We start from the raw sequence: 12,060 nt of genomic DNA, 5'->3' as shown, positions 1-12,060 counted from the left end.
CCATTTTCCGGATTATTTGTACAGACATAAATTATTAGAAAGAAACAGTGAGAACTGGTAGTGTTGAAATGAGATAATACAACAAAGCACAAAAAAAGATAAGAAATCGTGTTTTTTGACGACTCTCGTATCGCTCAGTTCGTATGCTTTTATTTACCACACAAGTACACGGTCGAATAACAGTGTCAAATTGCCATATTCTAGATTGTTAAATATTTCTACGTAGAACGTAGATCACTATAATAAAACTTTACCCATAGGTCTAGATAGAACATGGATTAACAGAGTATAGTTTTATCCCCTATGTCTAGATAGAACATGGATTATCAGAGACATCAGACAGTGTTCAACCAGATTTAGCTAACATCTACACACAATATGGATTGTCAGGGTCGCCTGTAACATGTAAAATCTGTATAAACTTACTGGTGCTCCAACAACAAATATTTGTCCATTTACGTACATTCCCAGCAGAATGAATTTTGCTGACGTCTCTCCTGGTGGAGATATGTTTTTAAGTTATAGAGAAACATGCTATATATATTTGTACCACACTGTACAAGAGATGTGTTAAAATAAAATTGTCTCCTTATACGATGTGTCTGAAACGTTCCTTTAATATGAAAATAATTTTAACACCAACTGGAAACTTCAAAACAACAAAAACTGTCACTGGTTACTTCACTGACGAAACTGGAAACTTAAAAATAACAAGAAACTGTCACTGGTTACTTCACTGACGGAACTGGAAACTTAAAAACAACAAAAAACTGTCACTGGTTACTTCACTGACGGAACTGGAAACTTAAAAATAACAAAAAACTGTCACTGGTTACTTCACTGACGGAACTGGAAACTTAAAAATAACAAAAACTGTCACTGGTTACTTCACTGACGGAACTGGAAACTTAAAAACAACAAAAAACTGTCACTGGTTACTTCACTGACGGAACTGGAAACTTAAAAACAACAAAAACTGTCACTGGTTACTTCACTGACGGAACTGGAAACTTAAAAATAACAAAAAACTGTCACTGGTTACTTCACTGACGGAACTGGAAACTTAAAACAACAAAAAAACTGTCACTGGTTACTTCACTGACGGAACTGGAAACTTAAAACAACAAAACTGTCACTGGTTACTTCACTGACGGAACTGGAAACTTAAAATAACAAAAACTGTCACTGGTTACTTCACTGACGGAACTGGAAACTTAAAACAACAAAAACTGTCACTGGTTACTTCACTGACGGAACTGGAAACTTAAAACAAAAAAAACTGTCACTGGTTACTTCACTGACGGAACTGGAAACTTAAAACAACAAAACTGTCACTGGTTACTTCACTGACGGAACTGGAAACTTAAAAATAACAAAAAACTGTCACTGGTTACTTCACTGACGGAACTGGAAACTTAAAAACAACAAAAACTGTCACTGGTTACTTCACTGACGGAAAGGTGAGATTAAAGTTACTCTATTGTTATTTATGACGTCATCTCTTCTATTCGTAGCTAGTAATAATATAAAACTAATGGTTTGATGTGTGTTGTTTTTTGTGGGTTTTTTTCAAATAACTTTGGCCTATCTGGGGTGTCTAGCTCGAAGAATCGAACTCTGGTTTGTTAGCGTTCAAGTCTGTAGACTTACCGCTATCCTACCGGGGAACAAAACACAACAAATCCTAACTTGTGTATTGATTTAGGAAGATCTCTTATGGATGTAAAAAGATATCTTACTGATTTAGGAAGATCTCTTATCGATATAGGAAATTCTCATCGATTTAGGAAGGTCTCTTTGCTCAGACTTCAACATACTCTTTTTCCTGATTTATACCTAATTTATTCGATTATTTCTCCAAACAAAATAGATTACTTCATATGGCTTTGTTTTAAAAGCAGCGTAGGTAATTAGAGGGGTTACCTATCTTTGTTAATAGGTTTATCCTTCTTAAGAACAGTTTAAAACAAGGGGAGAATGAATACTTGTCATCTGAGCTTTGATTTATACCAAGTTCATCACAATTTACAAGAGAAATATATTCTAACACTTTTTACACATTTTTTGCAAATATTTGTTCCACACAGACTATACTTGTCGTAACATGAACCTTAAGGTACTATAACAACCGGCCCCGACATGACCAGGTGGTTAGGGTGCTCGACTCGTAATCTCAAGATCAGGATTCGAATCCCCGTCACACCAAACATGCTCACCTTTTCAGCCGTGAGGGCGTTATAATCTGACAATCAATCCCATTATTCGTTGGTAAAGGAGTAGCCCATGAATTGGTAGTGAGTAGCAATGACTAGTCCTCTACTCTTATATAGCTAAATTAGTCAGAGCTAGCGCAGATAACCCTCGTGTAGCTATGTGTGAAATTCAAAACAAACAAACACTACTGATAATCTCAACTGCTCCTATAAGCACGTGCAGAGCGCGGCCCTGTTTCACAGCTCTGGATTTGTAAATCAGGTTTTTGTTCCCGATTCGAAACCAAAAAAATATTCCCACACTTGAACATGAGGGTGTGTTATAAAATGACAGTCAATCTATTAGCATGAGTGGCGGGTGTTAGGATGTTGCTGATTGGCTGCCTTCCCTCAGATCAGTAATTAAGAATTAGGTACGGTGGCAGATAGTCTTATATGTTAGCTTTGACATAAAATACAAATACCAACACATGTCGAGACTGGAACATCACCCATTTCCAAAGTATACACAAGGCGCGTTTAATATTTTAACTCCCAACATGCTTAACGATTCAAAGATAACTGGATTCCATTATTTTGTCCGTAAGCTGTTTACGAGAATGTCTTGAGAAACGAACGAATTGATATGTTAGTGTAGGCTTACTCAACAGCATATGTGAGAACATTCTTTACACAGACTCCAGGTGTCGCTTCCATGTGACACCAGGAAATTTCTCCACGTCTTGTTATCTCTCACCTCTAGGGTTGCTAAGATATCCAGTCGGACATTATCGTGGAACAGAACTCCAGCTATAATGCGGCCAAAATTCCTTAGAAAGAAAAGAACAAAGTATATTTTAAAAAAACGTTTTGTTGTCTACCTTTTACCCTAACCAGAAACTAAATAGAAAGGAATATATGATATCCGTCGTCTCTAACTCATCCTTATAGCTATAAGTAAAACAATTATCCTATCGTAACTCGTGAAGATAGAAGATATGATATCCATCGTATAACGCATCCTTACAACTCTAAGAAAGTAAAGATTTATCCAGTCAGAAACTTACAGGAATATATTATATTCGTTGTTATACTCCTACTACGGCTACAAGAAAGTTGAAAAATATTTCAAAATACTGATTCTTAAAAAAATCGGCCATACAAAAGTAACACAATTGTTGGCGGGAGGTTTGTTGAATATGTCTTCCATCTAGTCTCCAAGTTGAAAATTAAAGACGGCAGCACAGATATCATGTCAGGCTTATTATGTTTTCAACACTACATTCTCTAGATTGAGCGAAATACGCCGTCAGCAACAGGTATGGCAAATATTAAGTAGCTAGAATATTATTATTACACAATCTTCTGACAGTTGAAAATCTCTAAAGGACTAGATAAAAAATGTAGCGTTAAAAATATAATAAGCCTAACATAACGAGATAAGTTTAATTACTTACAATCATTATTTGACAAATTCTAAAAGACATTCAAACCATTACACAGTTATCCCTTGTGCAAATAACAGGAAACAAATAAATAAGACATTTTAAGAATGATTATATTTGATTTTAGACATTGTAAACGTAGTTGATGGAGAAGAAAACAAAATCCACGAAAAATGTCTGAAGCTATTAACCGGGAAGTAGTGAAGCGTCCTCTACTTTGCAGGTTACTCACACTTTGTAGGAAGATTACATGGTTTAAACAAAAGTAGTGTTAAGACTCGCTGAAAATATAATTATACAGGTAAACCGTGAACGACTTTATAGGTTATTTGGTTTTTATTTTCTTATTTAATTTGTTGGTTTTGGTTGTTGCGTGATACATTATTCCTGAGTAACGTTTGTATAATCGTTTTTAATCACGTGCTATATTGTGCTGATGCCAAACTACAGTTTGAAAGAAAACTGAAATAAGAAAACTAAATTAGAATCTAGTTTAGTATTATAGACAAAAACTTGTTTTAAACCTAATTTCCCCTAGAAATCGCTAAACTGCTAATATAAGAGACAAATGATTAACAATAACAACTTGCGTAATAGCCTAACTTCTAAACTCATTCTCTGTCTACCTTCTCGGGAAGTTCAGTGGTTAGTACAAATACTTATAATGTTAAAATCGAGTTTTTATACCCGCGGTGGGTACAGCATAGGTAAGCCATTGTTTAGCTTTTAAATGTTTTCTGTACATTTCAACCAGCAACTAGGACTGGAGATGTCATGAGTAAATCGCTCGCTTCTCGTTGCCACAGAAACGAACTCCATACATTAGGGTTAAGAACATGATATAAGAGTAATGGTTCAGCCATTTAAGAGCAGCTCGAAAGTTGATGGTAGGTACTGTTGACCAGTTGTCGTCCATCTAGTTCTATATGCAGATAGCCCTTGTGGGAAAATTCTAAAGCAAACAGACAGCATAAACTATAGTGAGTCGATTATTTATTCCAGGTCCCCTTGTGGCTCAACGGTAATACTGGAGGTTTCTCACACTTGAAACCGTTAAACCAGATTCGTTACTCTTGATGGAACAGCACACATTGTGCATTGTGGACTTGGTGCTTCAAAAACAAACAAATGTTTATTTCAAAATTTTCTGCCCTCTTTTGTTTTTTCGTATTTTTATTTGACATTTTCTATATCCCCTGGTGGCTCAGTGGTAAACTTGAATACTTCTAACGCTCAGATTTGTGGATGATACATATGAAACACAGATAGCCAGCCAACAGTGCAGCTTTTCGCTTAGTGATAAACAAAGATTTGATCCCGAGACTTAATTTTATTAATCGAAAATAAAAACAACCTCAGTTCATTTTATGGTAATATATGAGTAAATGGATAGAACGATGTATTTTTAGCCACTGTTTACTATCACGGTTAGCACGTGGCACTTTTTTAAAATAATAATTTCGAGATGAGTTAAATTCCCTAAATGATATGTGTGAAAATAGACTTTAAAACATAATAACTTTATTAAATTATGTGTGAAAACATACTTTAAAACATAATAACATTATAAAATTATGTATGAAAATAGAGTTTAAAACATAATAACTTTATTAAATTATGTGTGAAAATAGACTTTAAAACATAAAAACTTCATGAAATTATGCGTGAAAATAGACTTTAAAACATAATATCTTTATTAAATTATGTGTGAAAATAGACTTTAAAACATAATAACTTTAAATTATTATATTAACCGATAAACATAACTCCAGTTTTGTTTTAAAATGGGCAAAATTAGGTTTTAATAAACGATTTTAATTAAATAATAACAGTTTCCGAGAGCTCCTTATAAATCAGTAAAAGAAACTTATACAATATTAATATCACGTTATACACATTATTGTAAAATACAGTAATAAAATTATAGTTACTGACGTGGTTTAGAATTAATATATTACGTCTAAATATTTTTTTTTCGTTATACACCTAACGTTGTTGCCAAGTGTAAAATTTCGTATTAATTCCTTTTAAACTGCAAATAAGTTCAAACTTGTTTAAGAATATATAAAAATGTTTGGAGTAAAAGCGATTTACGTTTTAACACCAATTATATATTAAATAATTGTCAAATTAGCAAACTACGATATTCAGCATGTCTTGAATCTTTATTGTTTGATCAATTTATTGTATCTTTTAAAAATATTATTTCAATTAAGAAACTTCACAGTTTATAACTAGCGTTAAGCAAACTATGGGAATCGTTACTGTAACAGCCAGTAGTATTTTAAAAGAAGATCTCTGTACAGAGTGAAAACTATACTAGAAGCTAAGTTAAATACTGCCTGTCATTAATACGTATGTAACACGCATCTGTGTAATACATACTTGAAAGTCAATGTGCTTTGAAAGATTCGAATAATTGTAATTTACGTTTTTAATCGTTCAAACTGGTAGTTTGTGAGATAGCAATCTTTGCTTTATTTTTATTTCTACTTTTTATTTATCGTTTATGTATATTTCTTTCTACGGTTCGTGTCAGTTATATCTTTATTTGACCAAAACACAGTGAATATTAAATATTTATAAATAAATTAATATTAAAAAACTAAGACGTATTTTCCCTAACGGTGGTTCATGTAAACTAAGTGTTAAGTAGTGCCAGGTATTCTTGCGGTCTAGCGAGACTGAAAAATACTTTAAGTTTACAGTTTGGTTTGATTTGAATTGTTTACAAAACTACACAACGGTTATCTGCGCTAGCCGTCCCTAATTTAGCAGTGTAAGAATAGAGGGAAGGCAAATAGTCATGACCACCCATCGCCAACTCTTGGGCTACTCTTTTACCAGCCAATAGTGGGATTGGCCGTAACATTATAACGCCCCCCCACGACTGAAAGGGCAAGCATGTTTGGTGTTAAGTTTAAGACCCGGAGAGATTGAAAACGAAAGAGATGTTAGGCGAGACGTAAGTTATTATGTTTGTTAAAAGATGTCGCCACTGCAGATTTTCTTTTAACCGTTTATTTGTGATTTATACTATTTATTTAAAGAAGTGTTAAATATTGTTATTGTGAACAAACCTACCAATTACTGAATTAGGTTGTTTTTCTGTTGTTGTTTTGCAGATTCATTGTTCATAAGTTAATGTTATTTATATCAATATTTTATTATTTCGATACCATTTTTGTTTTGTATTGATGTTTACATTTGCAGAATGAATATTTTATTTTCCTAAATTACAAAGTACTCTCCCAACAAGTGTTCATTAGTGTTTAATATTTCTTGAAACAGTGAACCCTAACACAAATAATAACATCGTTATTTGAAACGTAAGACCTAATACTACACAGGTTGAAACATTTCTCAGTTGTCCAAGAAATATTGGCGATAAAAAAACCAAAATAAAACGAAGGGTTTAAATACCTTGTTTTCAGTTTTAGTGCTAAACGTTTAAAAGTCTAAAACATTAAAATGAAAATCCAACTCAGGTGTATTAATAATTGGTAGTCCGTAAGTTTAACATAAAATATTTAAACAATGTTTTATTGTGCGCGTCTCTCTTTAATTGTTTTAGCAAAATATAATTATTTCTTTGGTTTAGAGATGTATTTGGTTTAAAATTGTGAAATATTTTGAGCGGTTTAGATCTTGAAAAAAGAAGAATTTTAAAATACTTTAAAGTTGTTATCGTAACATCATATCGTTCTTTCAAGTTATATCACGCTTTCAAAATTTCTAAAAATAAAACTGGGATAACATATATTGCAATTTAATTTTGATTTTGAAATAAGTTTCCCCCTTTAACCGCATCTGCTGCATGCTTGAAGAGTACATTTTCATCCGTTTTAAAAGAAGTTATTAAAAGATTCAAACAAAATCATCAGCTCCATTTCGATTGACTTTATTGCCATCTAGTGAGCGGTATAAAATGACGATTTATAATAATAATTAAGTGATTTATTTCTGGCAAACTGTACTAGATATTATGAGAGAACATTAACATGTGGTTGTTAATTCTAAATATCAGAGCTTACCCTATAACTAAGTTAAAAATAAAGTTATACATTACATGTTGCCTAGCAAGGGCGTAAAATAAAATCTGAAAAGGGTTAAGGTGCTGCTAAGTTTGGAAGAAAATGGAAAGGAATAGCGAGGACGTATTGTGGGTATGAGGGCATACCCTTCGAAAATTATAACTCGATTTTATCCATGTAGATTTTAGAATTGTTTTTTAACATTTAACCTGCCTACCAAGGCTCGGCATGGCCAAGTGTGTTAAGGCGTTCAACTTGTAATCCGAGGGTCGCGGGTTCGAATCCCCGTCGCACCAAACATGCTCGCCCTTTCAGCCGAGCGGGCGTTATAATGTGACGGCCAATCCCACTATTCGTTGGTAAAAGAGTAGCCCAAGAGTTGGCGGTGGGTGGTGATGACTAGCTGCCTTCCATCTAGTCTTACACTGCTAAATTACGGACGGCTAGCGCAGATGGCTCTACGCGTAGCTTTGCGCGAAATTCAAAACAAACAAACAAAATAAAACCTACCTTCATGTGTGATCTCGACAGATATCACGTACATGATGTAAATAGTCCTAAATACCTCTCCCCTTTTAACATATATTTAAGAAATGTAACACAAGCTGGCCACTATGCACTAGACACTTAGTCCTTGTTTCTTTTATTATTATTATTATTTTTCATTTTTTAAAATCATTATTACTTTTTCTCTCTTATTGAATTATTATTCAAGTATTGAATAATAATTATTATTATTACTTTCTTTTGTGTGTGTGTGTGTTACTACAAGTAGTAGTAGCATTCTCTCTATGAAGAAAAAAAAGAAAAATACAAAAAATATATATATATGAAAATACAAAAAAATAAAAATAAAAAATGAAGAAAAAAAAACACAAGAGAAATAATAAAAGGAAAAAAAAAAACTTCTTGTTCGTCCATGCATGGACTGATCTGAAATGGGCCTGAGTATGATGTTATACCTTTACTCAAAGCCCAAAGCTAAAAAAAAACCCCTAAAGACAGACGCTATAATCGTTCGGGAGGGAGGAAGAGGTCAAATGTACCTGACCCTCCTGGGTATTTAACATCAATACCCAAATACCGACACAGTGAAACTTGGAACTACCTTCATGTAGTGCCAACGAATATGTTGCATATAATCTCCTACAGATGGCGACACTTTATTAATCGTCAGTGTGTGTGTGTGTGTGTGTGTGTGTGTGTGTGTTTTCTTGTAGTAAAGCCATATCGGGCTATCTACTGAGTCCACCGTGGGGAATCGAACCTCTTATTTTAGCATTGTAGATCCGTTGACTTACCGCTGTACCAGCGGGGGACTAATCGTGATATATCCATACACCTTTACGACACAATATAATCTACACTATAATCCGAGTCGCAATAAGCATATCTTCCGTAAATTATTAAACATAAAATGTAATTAAAGGCAAAGTTTAAATATGGGTCAGAATAATATATTTTTCTTTGGATTTTATTTACACCTTTAGTACATTAATGAAAAATCATACGATATCTGAGAAATCAGAACGAAGATGAAATAAAAGATTTTTTTAATTTTTAAAAATTATATCCGATACCAGAGAAAGTTCATAATTTTTCTATGGATCTACATGTATGTATTTCATGTCGACAGAATTTTGTCTGAGAAAGTATTTTAAGGTTGAAGATATTTAACTAGCATTGCACTGGATGGGCTGCTATAGGATAACTTTTTCGGAAAGAATTTCAAAATACAAGGAATTTTCTTCACGGTTTTACTGCTTGAGTCAAATCTAAATATAACTCTCGTGTTTTTTGTTTATTTTTTTACTTGTTCGCATGTTATAGGGAGTAGAGAGAAACAAATAGAACAGCGTAAACTGAAACATGCCTGACGTGGCAAAGCGTCGGCGTCGAGTTCCCACGTGACTTTTCCCGCTAGTCCCTGAGGCCTTGCGTGAATGAAGTAAATCGGATATCCATTGTCGGGGCCTATGCAAGCTGCAGTAATCTGGGTGTGTAGTACTATATGTTGTCATCGTATGTACCGTGCCAGAAAGTTGCTCATTTTGGGATTTACATCGTTGTTGTAAAAATTAAGGTATGTAGTTCTTTAATTAATGAAAATTAAACGATTGCATCTTTTAGATTTATTTTATGTTTTAAAAGTTTATTTAGAAGGTATTTTGCAGAAATGTAAACTCTCGGTTTCACAAGGTTTGTTATGATATACTTAAAATGGCGGAGTGTCTGGAAACTTCTTAAGTAAGCGTAAAAACCGTATGGAAAGATTTAATTTATGTCTTCCTATCAGAAATTCCCATTTTTGTTATCTTAAAGATTTCTAGCAAAAGATCTTAAACTTTCTAATATTTGTAGCTTTGTAATGCACTACTGTTAGGCAAAGAATATTACTTTACAGGGGCTCGAATCTCGTCACTAGGCTGAGAGAAAACTTAAATCATTAGACTAATGAGTGTAGATCCAGCTAAGAGGCAAGTCACTGGCAATACTTTACAAGGGTTTTAACCTCGTCCCTAGGCTGAGAGAAAACTTAAATCATTAGACTAATGAGTGTAGATCCAGCTAAGAGGCAAGTCACTGGCAATACTTTACAAGGGTTTTAACCTCGTCACTAGGCTGAGAGAAAACTTAAATCATTAGACTAATGAGTGTAGATCCAGCTAAGAGGCAAGTCACTGGCAAACTTTACAAGGGTTTTAACCTCGTCACTAGGCTGAGACAAAACTTAAATCATTAGACTAATGAGTGTAGATCCAGCTAAGAGGCAAGTCACTGGCAAAACTTTACAAGGGTTTTAACCTCGTCACTAGGCTGAGAGAAAACTTAAATCATTAGACTAATGAGTGTAGATCCAGCTAAGAGGCAAGTCACTGACAATACTTTACAAGGGTTTTAACCTCGTCACTAGGCTGAGAGAAAACTTAAATCATTAGACTAATGAGTGTAGATCCAGCTAAGAGGCAAGTCACTGGTAAACTTTACAAGGGTTTTAACCTCGTCCCTAGGCTGAGAGAAAACTTAAATCATTAGACTAATGAGTGTAGATCCAGCTAAGAGGCAAGTCACTGGCAAACTTTACAAGGGTTTTAACCTCGTCCCTAGGCTGAGAGAAAACTTAAATCATTAGACTAATGAGTGTAGATCCAGCTAAGAGGCAAGTCACTGGCAAACTTTACAAGGGTTTTAACCTCGTCACTAGGCTGAGAGAAAACTTAAATCATTAGACTAATGAGTGTAGATCCAGCTAAGAGGCAAGTCACTGGCAATACTTTACAAGGGTTTTAACCTCGTCACTAGGCTGAGAGAAAACTTAAATCATTAGACTAATGAGTGTAGATCCAGCTAAGAGGCAAGTCACTGGCAAACTTTACAAGGGTTTTAACCTCGTCACTAGGCTGAGAGAAAACGTAAATCATTAGACTAATGAGTGTAGATCCAGCTAAGAGGCAAGTCACTGGCAAACTTTACAAGGGTTTTAACCTCGTCACTAGGCTGAGACAAAACTTAAATCATTAGACTAATGAGTGTAGATCCAGCTAAGAGGCAAGTCACTGGCAAAACTTTACAAGGGTTTTAACCTCGTCACTAGGCTGAGAGAAAACTTAAATCATTAGACTAATGAGTGTAGATCCAGCTAAGAGGCAAGTCACTGGGTGTGAAATTCATATGTAGGGTCAAAGTCTACATGTTTCCACGTTAACAGTTGAGTTTCATTTGTTCGTGCTGGAGTACACTTGTTGTCGGTTTTGCTTCTACAGTATCTTTATTTTTAGTAAAATGTTTGGATTTCTTAGAGTCTGTGAGTATTTTGTTACTTATTTATAGTATGATGTTATGAGTTTCTTTGCTACTTCCAGCTACAAGGTTAGCACCCATTATCTTATATTACAGATAAAGACGTCCGTACTGTTGTCACAGTGACTGCTAAAACCAGGATAGTCGAACAAACAATTAGGAGACTAGGTCACCGACGTTAAACAGAAAAGAAAATATTAAAATGTCAAAACACTATGAACAGGTGAGTTTAATAAGACGTTTTATTACCAGGTAAGACTTAAACAGGGGAGTTTAATAAGACATTTTATTACCAGGTAAGACTTAAACAGGTGAGTTTAATAAGACGTTTTATTACCAGGTAAGACTTCAACAGGTGAGTTTAATAAGACGTTTTATTACCAGGTAAGACTTAAACAGGTGAGTTTAATAAGACGTTTTATTACCAGGTAAAACTTAAACAGGGGAGTTTAATAAGACGTTTTATTACCAGGTAAGACTTAAACAGGTGAGTTTAATAAGAATTTTTATTACCAGGTAAGACTAAAACAGGTGAGTTTAATAAGACTTTTTATTACCAGGTAAGACTTAAACAGGTGAGTTTAATAA

This window comes from Tachypleus tridentatus, chromosome 3, assembly GCF_004210375.1.
Source record: "Tachypleus tridentatus isolate NWPU-2018 chromosome 3, ASM421037v1, whole genome shotgun sequence".
Classification (NCBI taxonomy): Eukaryota; Metazoa; Arthropoda; class Merostomata; order Xiphosura; family Limulidae; genus Tachypleus; species Tachypleus tridentatus.
Note: the sequence above shows the minus strand (reverse complement) of the source record.